Consider the following 16,029-nt stretch of genomic DNA (forward strand, 5'->3'; position numbering starts at 1 on the left):
AAAGTGGCCTACGCGATTTGTTTATACAAGGTACGTACATCGTCTACGTGCTATGTGATTTAGAAGCATGCTCTAAGAGTATTTTATTTATTAGTGTCATGTATAAGACTCTATTTGTGTATATATATGATTACTGAAATTGTTTTACATGTTATTTGCCTGTGTGCTACATGTAAACTAGAAGTATTTATGATTATAAATGTTTGTATGGAAGTTTGATGCAAGCAGGATAAGTCAAGTTTATTTATTAATTCGTGAGTGAATTAATGTAAGTTAGATTGAATCATGTTTTACATGGATTCTTGAGTATTATTATTATCTTATAAGAACCGTGATCTTATTTGGTAAGTACAAGTTATACCTATATAAAGGTAAAGTTTATTGTTGGCTAGGTTCAACAAGTAAGTTGGTAAAGTATAAAAAGAAGTTAAAGGAGTCTTGATTGATAAGTTGTGAACACTTAATAATATGAAGATAAAAAGAGATTCTGTTATGATTTTTGAGTATTAGTTATGTGTTGCTTGTTTGTTGTTCAACACAAGTAATAAAATATATTCAACGTAAAGTGAAACGAGAATAGGTTATAGACTTTAGACTGTGCACGTCTAGAGTTGGACATAAGGGTTGGGTTATGGTGAGCGTGCCATAGCTTTTCTAGGAATGGATTGATCACCATCCCTCTTTATTTCAAAGGTTCCTCGATCATCGCAGGTCATTCTGAAATGCGGAGTCGCGCCCATTTTCATCTTAGTAGGCAAGACAACTCGTCCTAATAACTATTCCATTTAAGTGATAAAAGTTGGTTTAAGTTTAGTTCAGTAAAAGTTTGCTGTAGATTATTATATACTTATGTTATTATTTATTCCTGCATGTTATTTTGTAGTATCATGTTTAGGATTATTTATGTCTGATATGTAGTACTCAGCTTTGCTGATTACGTGCTTGTTGTGTTTGTGATCATGGCTTTGCCTATTGATCCTGTGGTGATCCTTCGGGGGAGCAGAGTCAAGACAACATTGACATTACAGGTTCGCAGATGCATCTCATTGGGAATCTGGAATGGAGAGACTCTTGTATTATTAGTATCATTTAAGTTGTTTTCATAGGAACTTATGTTTTCAGACAATAGTTTTAAGTTGGTGTGTTTTAGTTTCTGACATTGTTATTGGTTTCATAAGTTTTAATAAAGTTGTTTTAGAAGTTGTTTTCCGCTGCAAAATTCTGAGTAAGCCGAAACGTTATCACACGAGCGATAATGCCTGGGTAATTCTCTAAGGTTTATTATTAAAAGTATTTTCTAGAAAAAGAGAATTATCGGGGAGTTACAGTGTTAAAATTTATTGGATATATAGATCTTATACATTATTAGATGTATTTATTTTAGGTTGACTGTGATGTGTTTTGCTCCATGGATATCTTACATAAAGTTATCCAGCTGGATAATTGGCTATATACAGGTCATGGATTCAAAGTGTAGAGAATAGAGGGTAGAGACAAACCTTTGTTAATGTTTAGTATTAGTGTGACTTGTATTTTGAAGCGATATATCTAGTATGAATGGTGAAGGGTTTAGAGGTCTAAAAGTTTTTCTATTTTTTGTGTATAGAGCGAATTTGGTTCGAAAATTTGGTTATACTTATGCAAAATGCTGGTTTTGATTCAATGTTTAAGATCTATCTATATACTTCGTAATAAGTTATTTTCTTTACTAATTGGGTATTATGAAACAGTTGAGTAAGGTTAGGCTCTCAATTGTTTGCATAAAATTTTGACTCTTCCCTAATATTGAATTATGCTTGGTTTCGTTTTTTCAATTTCTAATAGAGCATCTTGTTCTCTAGCTATTATTAATCCTGCTAGTAGTGCTCTAGTTTAGGAGGAAAGCATTTTTGCAGTGCGTGGGCATTCTTATAGCATCCCTTGTTTGTATATTGGATACACTACTGTCAATAATACGTATAATGATCGATAAGTTGATATTGTGATATATACCGGCGACAATCTTGTATAATCGATTTGTCCCGTTTACTTCGATTTCAAGAATATTAGTACTTTTGATCTGATTCTTCAATAAAATTATTTTTTCCTTCCTGTTATATTTTATTTTGTTTTATTAAATAGATAATATCTTCTTTGTTTAATTTGCCACAAGTTTTGGTATTCTTAGTTGAAATTGCTTGCAGTATTAAAATTAATTTAAGTTTCTGTACTTAATTTGATAAGTCGCATAGCAATTTCGCTGGCCTTCGAACTACCACGCACAGTACGAGATATTGTCTCCCTAATTCTTTGTTTATAATTTCAATTAATTATCTATTTTTTTCCTTTTAAATTATTGGTAATCCACTGTTGATGAATTTAGTTTTGAAATAGCCTAGTATGCGTGATTGTTCTAAGTGGTCTTAATGGGTAGACTATGTTGGATTTTATCCTAGTTGAACGCGAAGGTTTATTGTTCGGACTTATTTTTCTTTGTGGTTTATTCTTTGGGCTTTGGGCTTTGGGCTTTAGAAAATAAACTTAACTTAGCTAACTTTCTGAGTCAAAATTCTGTCAGATTTATGACCGTTTTAATCCAGTATTAAGTTACCGTTTTCCCCTTAATTTCTCCCCATGTTTTCAACCTCCTTCTAGTTTTCTTCTCTCTATAAATACCAAGGTTTAGGGTTTCATTGAAGACAGAGAAAAAGAGGAAACACTTTCTTCTTCTCTGCTTTCTTTCTCTTCTAAAATTCTAGGCAATATTCAAGAGCATTCTCAACCTGTTTTTCCATCAGCACTGGAAACACATAAAAAAATCGTGTATCCTGGAGGTTGATTGCTACGAGTTCGTGTGTTGTTACGGGGCAAATTCAACTTTAGGGCAGTGATCTTTTCACGCCATGGTTATCAGATAAGTTATATTTAATTGTTACCAGTTTTCATTCCTACAGACTATACTTAGTGCTCCTTTTAATAAATTATTAATCATTTATAACTTGCAGTAGTAATAGCTTGATTAATAGTGTTTCATTATTAAGCTATTGTTTTTTTTTTTTGGTTTAACTTGAGTATAAAAGTTTTCAATTATTTAAGTTCTATCTAATCAACTGAGCAATACCGCATAATATTAACATCATTGTGGGTTCGACCTGTATTTGCTAGTGATACTACTTCGGTATACGTACAATTGCGATATTAGATTTTATTCTTGCAAGTTTTTGTGATTCCATTATTAAAGTTTATTCATGACTTCTGGTTTGCTCTATCATTATATACCTTGTCGAATTTAGAATCCACTCAACATTAGGTACATGAATATTCTGATTAGGATATCGAAATTTGATGGCTGATCTTTAGACCAAATCTTATAGTATTTGTCCAGCAGTTTAATAGTACAAGCTTACACTTTTTGGTGATTCTCTGTGTTATGAGGACTGAATTGTATAATTTTGGGTCAAGATGTGCTTTGTTGTTTATTGATAATCTAGTTGTGATCATTTTAGGTGTTGTTGCTGGCTTAAAACACACACACCACGAAATCATTGTAAAGGAATATTGTTGTTTGATTGTGTGAAGGCATCCTTTGGAGCTGGGTTGCAACTTTGCTTGGTAACGAGTGCTGAAACTTTATATTTTCACTGTCTTAATTGCCATATTAATTTGAAGGAGCTTTGACAAACCACAACTTGCAGTGGTTGGTCGTCGTTATGTTATTGTTTCCTCTCTTTCATGCTATTTCTCTTCTACAAACTATAAATTTTGTCTCTCATTCTTCCTGTTAGGTAATGGGTTTCTCTTTTCTGCAAGCTATAGGAGTGTAGATCATCCTGTACATGTAGGTTAATTGATGGCTTTGCTAGAGTTCATTAGAGAAGGAAGTATGAATTGAAATTTGCATTATGAAAACGATAGATTTTCATGTGTATTGATAAGTTGATTGTTTATACTTTTATAGCTTATTATGATAATATTTCAAGTTCTAATATATTTTAAATGTTTGAATACAGGTACAAGATGAACTCAATGGGTCGAACGATAGAGCTTGTACTTGTACTCGTGATCAACTAGTGGAAGATTGACTATCATTTGACAATAGATGGAGCTTGGTTAGCTTAATTACATGTATTACGTAGTAGTAAAATGTTCTAAAAGCCCCAAATTATGTGGAACTCAATCTTCATCTTGTCCTCACATATGTCAGATTACTTCCTTTTCCACCCCTTTTTCATACATACAAATTGTCTAAATGGTCAGCACTATCAGTATTCAGTGGTAGCGTTAAACGAGAGTGGAGGAGAGAGAATGAGGGGTGAGGCTGGAGGTTGGGGTGGGGCTAGGAGGAGAGAAGGAAGGGGGATGGATAATAAGAGTGAGGCTGGGAGGTTGGGGTGAGGTTGGGAGGAAGAAATTGGAGGGGAAAAGAGAGGGAAAGGGGTAAAAAAAAAAAAGTCTTTGTCGGAAAAATCAAATCAATGCCGGAAAAATCAAGTCAATGTTGGGAAATGGTTAAGGGGTCTGATCTGAAAAGAAAATAGAGTTTAAAGGTTGTTTCACAAAAAAAAAAATTATAAGATTGTTTCTCACAAAATGATACTTTTAAAAGGTTGTTTCTCATAAAAAAAACTCTATTTCTTATGCATATGATTAGGTATTATGGAGTTATGGTTGCATATCAAAATTGATATTTTAACAAAGACAAAAAAAAATGTCTAATATGTTGCTTGTAATACATGTTTGGAATGTAATAACTTATTCGTATAGCCGACAAAATAGACATGTACCCGCTGACCCGACCCGGATCGAAACCTGCGGTTCACACGGAAATAACGACCCGAAATAGAACTGAAACCCAAAATAACCCGAACTCGAACCCACCCGAACCTGAATCTACCCGACCCAACAATACACAACCCAACCCGAAAAGTTGTCATATTCGTTACTTTTTAAACAAATTTAAGAAAAATATATCATGATGTACTAATATACTTAAGGTGGCAAACGGGAAAGTATGATTTAGCCACATACCATTAATTATTTAATTTACTCTCATTAGTCATATATGTGTTTTATTTATTTGCGAGATTGTAAACCCGATCTAACCCGACCTGATATGACTCGAAACCTCATTGACCTAATATGAACCCGAACGAACCCGTCCCGACCGTATCCGACCACAAACTTGACCCGATCAAGTTTTGACCCGACCCGTTTGCCACCTCTACAGTTATTCGTAATATTGTTATATCTTCCTCTAGTACTTGAGACTTGTGGACGATATTTATGAGCAGATATCGTAGTGTGGTTGTAATAGCCCTAGTTTTAAGAGAAATTATTAAATGTTGATTATACTTATTAGGTTAATTATGTTTCGAAAATTCATATTTTTATTTGGCTTGTGAAGTATGAATTTTATTGTGGTGTTTGTAATATATTTATTTTTGTAATTTTATGAAGTTATTGTTATTTCTATTATTTTGGGTTCTAAGCGTATTTTGTTGAGTAGTATTTGTTCGTAAAGGAAACTAGATTTTCCTTCTTACTTTTCAATTAAGGTCGGTTTCCCATTTGGTTTTTTTCTCTTGTAGTTTAATGAGAACCCCAAACCAAATTCATTTTGTTTCTCGTCCCTCCTTCACCGTAAAAATCCCAAAACCCCAAAAACCTCAATACTGGAAAAAAACCCAAGCCCCTTTTCTCTCTCGGTGCCCTGCTTTCCCCTCAAACTCTCACTCCAATCCCCTGTTGTTACCCCTGCATCTCGTCGGAGCTCTGCGCATGGCCGCCGGTCTGGTCCTCCCCTTCTCCGTATTTGTTCATTGTTGGGCTGCCATGGCGAGATGCTAGTCTACTTTCTTCTTCTTCGTCCTCCTCGTGCCTGCCATGTTCGTCGATGTTCGTCGGTCTGCTGTTGTTCACCGGTGGACGACAGTTGTCGGGCTGCTGTTGTTCGTGGCCGGTGGTGTTGCCCCTGTTCGTGTTGGTTTTGTTGTTGTTGACTTCTCTCTCCCCTCTGTCCTGCGACCACCGCTGCTGGTGTCGTTGTTGTGGTTGTTTTGTTGTGGTTAGTCTCTAATGTTGTGTTTTGTTGATGCTGCTTTGTGCGTGGAGCTGTCGATGCTTAGTCGTTCGTCGGTGCTCCACCGTTGTGTACCAAAGCCTCGAAACCCCTTATGTCCCTTGTTCTTTGCTGCTCCGAGTAGATTATGATTAGGAGTTTAATTATGGAGTATAGTTTAATTGAGAGGAGTTATGGCGGTGGTTGTTGTGGTGGTTGCTGTTGGTTGTGCTGCTGTATTGTTGTTGTTGTTGTTGTTGTTGTTGTTGTTCTGTTATGGTGCTTAATGTTGTGTTGTTGGTGTTGATGGTATTACTATTGTTGTGGTGGTGTTGTTATTGCTCTTAGCTCTTGTGGTGTGTCATTGTTGAAGAAACAACCAAAGTCAGGTTGCAATTTCTTAATGGAGAAATGTATAGTAAAATTAGTTTCAAGTTTGTTTAGTTAAGTTTGTTAGTTTAAGTTGATTGATCTAGTTCTATAATTTAGATTTATGTTTCTAAGAGGTAGAATCGGTTTAAAGAATTTAAGATTTAGAGTTTGGAATTATGGTTGTAAAGGATTTCAATTGGGAATTAGTTGTGATTATGATTTCTAGTTTAGATTAGTCTAAGTTTGATTATTGATTATCGTTATTATTGTGAGGTGATTCTTGGAGGAGGATTTCGGAGTGGAATATCATTCAGAGCTATGAAGGAGATTGTGTTGTTGGAATGGGATTGCGATTCAGGTAACTTTTATGTTCAGTAAAATCATTTATTTATGCCCTTCTATGTGGATCTATGTTTCTGATAGTTAAGTTCGTACTATGGCCATAGATATGAATGTGATGATGAAATGTCATTGATTGATTATAATAAATACGCAATTGTTTTGCTGGCTTAGTTTATGCACTGAAAATAAAACGGTTTTTTCACCAAATGGCCCCGAGTTTTCACGAAATTCACCGGGTATCCCTGCACTTTTGAAAATACACGGGGTACCCCTCAGTTTCAACATAATACACCCAAATACCCTTCGTGATTAACGGCGTTAACCGTCGTTAGTCTTAATCCTAATTAAATCCTAATTAACCTAACTAAACCCTAATTTCTAACCCTATCCTAACCCTAAACCCTAACCTGCCCCCACCCTCCCAACACCCCTTCCCCACCCTCCTAGCAGCCCCATTCCGCCACCCCTTCCCCCACCCTAACCCCAACCGCCCTCTCCCACCACCGCCTAGCAGCCCCCCAACCCCGCGCAACCCCTGCCCATCCCCACCTCCACGCAACACCCCTCCCTCAACCCCTGTCGATTGTCGCACCCTCCCCCCAACCCCAGTTGATTTCGGCACCCAAACCCCCACCCTCGTTGATGAACAACCCAGAAACCCCCGCGTGAACAGAAATCGGCTAGGGTGGGGGAAGGGTGTTGAAATCGACTATTGTTGGGAGGGAGGGTGTGAAAATCAACGAGTGTTGCTGGGAGTGGGGGAAAACGTCGGGACTGCGGGGGAATGAGGGAGGGGGATGTTGGGCGGTGGTGGGAGGGGGGCTGGTTGGCGGTGGTGGGTGAGGGGGCTGTTGGCCGGTGGTGAGATGGGGGCTGGTTGGCGGTGGTGGGAGGGGGGTTGTTGGCCGGTGGTGAGAGAGGGCTGCTGGGAGGGGGAGGGGGTGGTGGGATAGGGTTAGGGTTTAGGGTTAGGGTTAGAGTTTAGGATTAGGGTCAGGATTAAGGTTAGGATCAGAGTTAGGATTAGGTGTTCATTAGGGTTTCAAATAAAAAATTAGGGTTAATGACTAACAACGGTTATCGCCATTAATCACTAAGGGTATTTGGGTATATTATGTTGAAACTGAGGGGCATCCCGTGTATTTTCAAAAGTGTAGGGGTACCCGATGAATTTTGTGAAAATTCGGGGGCATTTGGTGAAAAAATCGAAAATAGAAAGTGGGCAAGGTATGGGTGGAGGATGGTTACTCTTTTGACCTGATACGGTCGGCTACTCTCCATAACGAACCTTGGGGGTAGTATTGTTGGGCTCTATAACGAACCTTGTAGGCAGTGTTTGTCCAAAGCCTGTACTTGCCACTGATTTGTTTAAGAGAGTGAGCTATGCCAACATCGCAACGGAAAGAAATGAATTGATAAATAAAATGTTTATAACGGGCTGAAGTAAAGATTACGAGTTTTCCACTCATTTTGAAATTTTGTTTGTTTTGTATTTCTTCCCTGAATTTGCAGGTTGGATATTAATTAATTCGGAATTTGAAGTGGAGCACGATAGAGATGTCTTGTGAATTAAGGATTGAGTTTGTATTTTTAGATAGTTGATTCATCAGGAATAAATTATATTTCATTGTATATAATTTTGGGAATTTAGTCGAGTTATTGGTGTACTTAAGGATATTTTTCCGCTGCGAAGTAATTTATTAGAGAGTTAATCTTGGTTTATGGATGTTGAGTGGAGCTATTGATATAATTAAGGTTGTTTTTCCGCTGCGATTTTATTTAATTAAGAGCTAATTCTAGTTTTTGGATGTCGAGTATATTCCACTAGCATCTCAGAAGAGCGGGCTGTTACAGTAGTGACTAAATAACTCAGGTACGGTCGATCAAATCATACTCGCGTCCAGTCATTTTGTATCTATATATATATATATAAAACAAGGTTCATTTTGCTTACGTGTCAAGCCAGCATTATTCAATGTTCACTTCGCCTACGTGTCATGCTACTACTACATCTGCCACGTGTCATCGCCAAATTCGACTCTATTATATAACGTGTTCAATCCAAAAAATCTGATATCAATGGCGTGATAATTTCCTTCCAAAAAAACTACCTTGAAATCAAACAATGATATTAGTGTGGGAAGTTTTAAACAACTGCCTAAATTATAGCTACCGGTCAAATATAATTAAATGTTTTTTATTTAAAATTCAAACTTCACCCACCAAGAATTGTTACTATAGTTGCGGGAAATAAAGGTAAAAAATGTTATTATATAAGATGTTCATGTAATCACACCCTAATATAAACTGATTGTCCAGAAAATAAAAATGTTCATTCATCCATATTTCAATCTCAATTATAAATTCCTAAATGACAGTTATACTACTAATATATTAAATTAATTTTACTAACTGTTAAAACTTACAATCTTGATTTTTTCAATATATTTCTCACTCACTAACTGTAATAAATCTAATCCTTTCCCAAAACCAACTCAAGTTATAATTTCGGAATATTCTTTTCTCTCTAATTTTCTTTTTGGACGAAAAACTGATTTACAAAAAAAAATCTGATTTTGAAAATTTTATTTTTTAAAAGATAAAAATCTGATTTAATAAATAAAAACATGTTTCACAAAAAAAAATCTGATTTATTATAATTTTACTTTATTTTTCAGAATTTTATATTTATAAAATCTTATTATAACAAAAAAAAATTTAATCTTATTAAGTAATGAGATGATTTATGTATTGTATTGTAGTGACCGTTAAAGAATTGATATCGGTATTATATAGACCCATAATCGATTGTGTTTTTTTTAGAATAATATTAAAAAAAACCGATTTGCTTGAATAAAATAATGGGATTATTGCCTCATCATAGTCTACATAGTGTATAAATTGATTTGCTTGAAAAAACCGATTTGCTTGCAAAGATTATTGCTTCATCATCATATTCTTTCCTAAAGTAAAGATTCCAATTAAATAAAGTAATATTATCGCACCTATAAAACCGATTTGCTTGAACTGATGGCTGAAGTGATATTCTTTCCTAAAGTAATATCATCATATTCTTTCCTAAAGTAATATTATTGTCCTTACATTAAAATTACCACGTGGTAAAGCAAAGCAATAGGTTCAAATGAAGATGACACGTGGCAAAAGCAAAGAGGTGACCGGAAAAATTAGGATGAAGGAGAGCAGAGGAAGCTTCATGTCTTGCCACGTAGGCTGAAGTTTTCTCTCTAATTTTCTTTTCTCTCTAATTAAAACTTAGAATATTTTTTATAAGGCCGTTCTAATAAAATAAGAACAATCATAATACTAATTATAGATAATTCACAAGTCTAATATTGCAGCATAAGGGTCGTAAGCCAGTTTTAAACTATTCTCATTACAAGATTCTAAATTTTTTAATCACAAGGCCATAATAAATATTTCACCCTAAAATTACGAGATACACCTCTTTCACGAGTATGTTGGAATGTAAATATAGAAGTTTGAAATTGTTCAGCAATACAATTCTAAAAATCGAAAAGAATATGGAAAAGAACACAGGTCATACGTTGATTAAGAAATAAAAGGCAAATCAAGACAAAAATATGCCATATTTGTATAGTTTTCTTGAGTGATTGTCTATTTAAATTAACTTTTTCACTTAGAAATTTAGAGATAACCCCATTCATTTTGATGAAAATCATGCTATATAAAACTTTGAGATTGTTTTTTAATAAAATTTGGATAATCATATCATAAAAAAAATAAAAATTTGTAATAAGATAGTTTAATAAGAGAGAGGAGTTGAGCGGGACTGCAGAAAGCAAGGAGTGAAAGTTGTTGCATGATCGAGTGACAGTAGTGCTGCGTATTGTATTTTTATATGAGCCTCTGTATAAAACGATAGGAAGAACAAAAGCTTCTTCATTCAACTTATTTTGTTTTAAGAAAGTTTTTTTTACTAAGCAAGTAATTATATTAATTAGAGCAAACAGTTACAACCTAAAACCAACTAAGAGAAAGCAAACCTTTGCTTAGCAAAAAAAAAAAAAGTTGGTTGGTCACATGTTTTATCATGACATTAGCTACATCAATCACTAAACATACGGGTCATGAGCCGGTTTTAAAATTTATTTTTAATACACAATATGATTATGAAAACTTGAAATCAATCAGCTACTATTCAAATCATGATTTTAGGAGAAACATCCTAAAATCTTAAATTTATAAACAAAGTATTCCCCCACAATTTAATGTGTTTTTTTGTTTCATTTACGTAATCATAAATGTATATATCACGATCACAATATTTTTAAAGTTTAAAATGTTATAACAAAGGAGTGAAAGTTGTTGCATGATCGAGTGACAGTAGTGCTGCGTACTGTGTTTTTATATGAGCCTCTGTATAAAATGATAGACAGAACAAAAGCTTCTTCATTCAACTTATTTTGTTTTAAGAAAGTTTTTTTTTACTAAGAAAGTAATTATATTAATTAGAGCAAACAGTTACAACCTAAAACCAACTAAGAGAAAGCAAACCTTTGCTTAGCAAAAAAAAAAAAAAGTTGGTTGGTCACATGTTTTATCATGATATTAGCTACATCAATCACTAAACATACGGGTCATAAGCCGGTTATAAAATTTATTTTTAATACACAATATGATTATGAAAACTTGAAATCAATCAGCTACTATTCAAATCATGATTTTAGGAGACACATCCTAAAATCTTAAATTTATAAACAAAGTATTCCCCACAATTTAATGTGTTTTTTTGTTTCATTTACGTAATTATAAATGTATATATCACGATCACAATATTTTTAAAGTTTAAAATGTTATAACAAAGGATTTTTATGTATATTAAATATAATTTTACATTTTATATTCTTTTAATCTTAAATACATGGATTCTAAATAATCACGGATTCAATATATTTCAAATAAAAACAACTACTTAATATACAATATAATGTTGTCGTACATTATATACAGCTCCAAACCATTTCTACATAAAACCTCCCGTGCATTTTTGCACGGGTGGAAAGCTAGTTTATAATACAGGGAGATCGATTCTGGTCCATTTGAACTTCGATTTAGATTCAATTCTATGGTGGTTCAGGTCAGTTAACGTATAAAACCATTATTTTGGGGCACTTCATCGGGTGGCTATTTGATTAGCTGGATATTTATTCTGCTACTAATATAGTTGGCAAATGGGTTATTGCGTCAGATCCCAGTCGAGTCACTTCGAATAGGGTTTCGTTTTAGATCCGCCTCTTTTCGGGTCGAAATGGGATTGTGTGAGGTTAACTTTGCTTCAAACCTATGCATTTGTATCGGGTTCAGATCAAATTAGGTTAAGTCTATTAGTAAACTTAAATATTTTAAAACAACAATACAAATATTACAAATCGGAGATGATATTAAGATAGATTAAAATAGAGTGGAAAATTTTAAGTTGATTTTTTATTCTCTAGTGGAGGATCAGAGTTAACGATGTAGTTCATGTTTATTCAATCTGTGTAATTTCAAGTCGGGTCTAAGGGCCTGTTCTCCCCAACTTATTTTCAGTTTAGTTCAGTTCAGTTCAGTTCAGTTTAGTTCAGCTCTTGACAATACTTTTACTCTCACATATCACTATTCATTTCAGTTCAGTTCAGTTCAGTTCAGTTCAATTCAGTTCAGTTCAGTTCAGTTCAATTCAGTTCAGATCAGTTCAGTTCAGATCAGTTCAATTCAATTCAGTTTAGTTCAGTTCAGATCAGTTCAGTTCATTCCAACTGTTTTATGCCGAAGAGAACATGCTCTAATTATGATTTACCCGATTCAAGTCATTTCGTATTACGCCATTTTGCATGGCTCGGTTTTGCTGGGACTAAGTATTATGGTACTATAAATCTAACATTATTAATGAGGTATCTTGTTAGTACTCTTCACTTGAGTTTTTTCTACTTATCTGAAAATATACTTTCAAAACAGATAGACAATATTGTTTGCTTATAAAATAATTTAGGTCCATTGTATTAATGTTGTTCCGGTTTAGGACATTTTCGGTATTGGGTTACTTTTGATCCTGGTCAACTAATTTAGTCCACCTCCGACATCGGGTTAGTTTCAATTTGACTAACTTCCATAATCGAGTTGACTTCATAAAGGGTCAAATCAGTTTAGATCATTTTGACTATCAAGGTCCATATTAGGTCAAGTTAATTTATGATCGGCTTTTATTTGGTTTATTTTCCGTTTCGATTGAATTTCGAGTTGTCATTTCGAATCCAAATTGGGTCCTGAGTCAAGTAAATCTGTTTGAATATTAGGTTTCGAGTTAACTTTAGTAATTTGATTATGCATATCACACCATTAATAAGGTTACTGATAAAAGGTCTAACAAGCATTTCGAATAATAGTGTATCAACAAGAATACCAAACTTTTAATCTTTATTAAATCTAATATGAATTTATTAAACCTTATTTTGTGAGCGTCTTATTTTATTTTTTTGCTATATATAAACTTATTAGACTTTAATTATGAAGACTGAAATTAAATTGATTTGAACAGTGTTTATAAAAGCTTATTATTTCATAGATGATCTTTTACACCAGTACACCAAATCATCCAGTGTAAACCTGTAGTTTGTTAGGCCACTTGTATTGAACTTTGAATCTTTGATACTCCTACACTTATGACGATCAATAATGTTTGCTACACGTAGTGTCACAAGAATCCACACACCCTTCCATATCCTTGGAAGCTGTAAGGTAACAAACCAAGAACAAATTCATCATGACAACGAAATTCAGTAGGATAATAACAATAAAGATAAATCATATACATGGTTCTCTATCAGTATTTATTGTCATATTGTTCCCAGGGACATATATCGAATGGGCATAATTACTTAATTAGTTTATTTTTTTTATTTTATTGCACCTTAACTTTCACTTTTGCAACATACAATTTTAACTATATAAACTTATACAAATATATTAAATGACATTCTCATCAAAGAAATGGTGTCACATGATGCTCTTCAATTTATGTGTTACGTGACTCTCTTCTCAAACTTATTACACATATTCACAATCTCATTTAAGTACATTAATAATGTGTATCTAATATGAATAGAATACACGATGTTTGAAATGTAATTTGAAAGTTTAATCACACCAAATAATTAATATTACAATTTCAATGATTAATGTTTGAAAGTAAACCATAATAAGTCGTATAATTATATGTAATTGTAAAAACATAGACAAGTTTTTTGATCTCTAACACTTTTATCAAGGTAATAATGTCATTTAGCTAAACTAGTTCCTTTTGATAGTGTTGAACAAATTTGGAAGAATCATGTTCATTTGGAGGTGGCTCCCTACGTACTCATGGACAAGTTATTCTTGGTTTAATGCTACCTTGATTTTCCGCTATAAAAAAGGTAATGACATTCTCTTACCCTAATTTTATTGAAATTGTTATTGTTATCTTCCAAACCTCAGAAGTTTTATCAAAACAACTTATCATATCATAACATCTATTCTCCAATTGCTTACTAGACAGAAATTATGGAAAGCTAATAAAATCAATTGTGAAATATATATATATATATATATATATATATATATATATATATTATATATATTATATATATATATATATATATATATATATATATATATAACTAATCCATGTCATCGCACGGGTCAAAATACTAGTTTAATTATCTTTAGTAGGATTCATGACAAGGACATTAGAAAATATAGTAGTTGAATATACATTGAAAAACATAATTAATTGAATTTGTATTTTTTTTTAAAAAAAAACTTTACATAAATAATCGCAACTTTTACTTGTTTTCTCAAAATAATGTCAACTCTGTACTATTTCAGAATACTTTCAACTCCTGAGTGATCTTCTCAACATTATCCAAACTATCACTTTTTCCCACACACTAATCCATTTTATGTCTGTAATATATAAAAAATTAATAGTTTGAATTATTTTTGGAAAGGTACCCCCATAAAGTTAGAATTATACTAGAATAATCCAAAATTGGAATTATTTTAATAAGAAATTAATAAGAAATGTGAAAGTTGAGATAGTTAATGTCGATTTTTTATTTTTTTAAAATATTATTAAAACGTTGCAAAAGTCAAACTAATATGGATGAAGTATATATATAAGAAGACTGAACCATTATAAAGGTAAGATACATTAACCTGGATTTTCTCTTGTGATTACAGGAGAGCAAACTGAAACAACACAACCAAGTTGACAAAGATAATGAGGGTCGTTTCTCCAAGCATTCAGTATCTTTGGAACTTCAAAAGGATGTGCTCCACACTTTTTAGCACAATTATCTTCACATGCATGATCCATGAATGGTGGGATTCCAAAATGAAAACACAATTTATAAACACACTTTAGATAACACTTCACACCATTTTCGGCTTGTGATTCAGATGGCTTTACATGAACACTACATAATATAACAAACACTAGTGCAACTGCAATACCACTTCTTGCTTTTACTCCTTCCATTTCTTTTTACTTGTGTTAGTGTTACCACAACTTAAATTTGATTGTTATTGAATCTTGTGATTGAGGATTATGAGAAGAGTTTTTATAGTAGTTACCAACTGTAAAATGCTTCACTCCAAAGTATAAACAACTAGAAGATTTGGATATTAAAAAGACATTATGTTTCATGTAGCATTGATGGTAGAGAATCATGGAGATTCTGTGTGATTTTAATTTTTCTAACTAGTTTTTTTCCGGGCGATGTCTCGAGTCAGTTACAATAAACAAATATGTTATTATTTTTAAATTTTATAACTTATTTTTCTACTTTCTGTATTTTTTGTCCATTAAGAAATCGAAAAATTCACGTCATGACGTGATAAATAAAAAAAATTGAAAGGTTTGAGTTTGAAAACAATACCTTAAAAGAAATTGTGGTAAGAGAATATATGACATCAATATTTTCTTGTAAGCGTAATAAGAGTATTCGAGATGCATATACTTGATTAAGTCTTTTTAGTTAATTATAATTATTACAAGACTTCATCATATTTTATTTGAAACATTAGACAACAAATTCATAGTGTATTGGTGGTTAAGCTGTTACTTTTCATTTCAAAGGTCACATGTTCGATACCTTGTACTTACACATTTTTTTAAAAGTGAGGAGTACGCATATATAATATGAAACATTTCCGTTAGAAATTTGAGGAGAGTGCCACATGGCACATATGCTTTATTTCGCACACCTTTTAATATA

The 16,029-nt window shown here is 33.1% G+C and overlaps 1 long non-coding RNA gene across 1 annotated transcript; it reads left to right on the forward strand.

Moving 5' to 3' along the window:
- Positions 1 to 5,543: 5,543 nt before the first annotated feature.
- LOC104886549 (uncharacterized) lies at positions 5,544 to 8,704 on the forward strand. Its single transcript, XR_002038881.3, has 2 exons — positions 5,544 to 6,767; positions 8,264 to 8,704. It is a non-coding gene; the product is annotated as an uncharacterized LOC104886549 (long non-coding RNA).
- Positions 8,705 to 16,029: the final 7,325 nt, after the last annotated feature.

Source organism: Beta vulgaris, chromosome 2 (assembly GCF_026745355.1).
Source record: "Beta vulgaris subsp. vulgaris cultivar EL10 chromosome 2, EL10.2, whole genome shotgun sequence".
In the NCBI taxonomy this organism is placed as follows: domain Eukaryota; kingdom Viridiplantae; phylum Streptophyta; class Magnoliopsida; order Caryophyllales; family Amaranthaceae; genus Beta; species Beta vulgaris.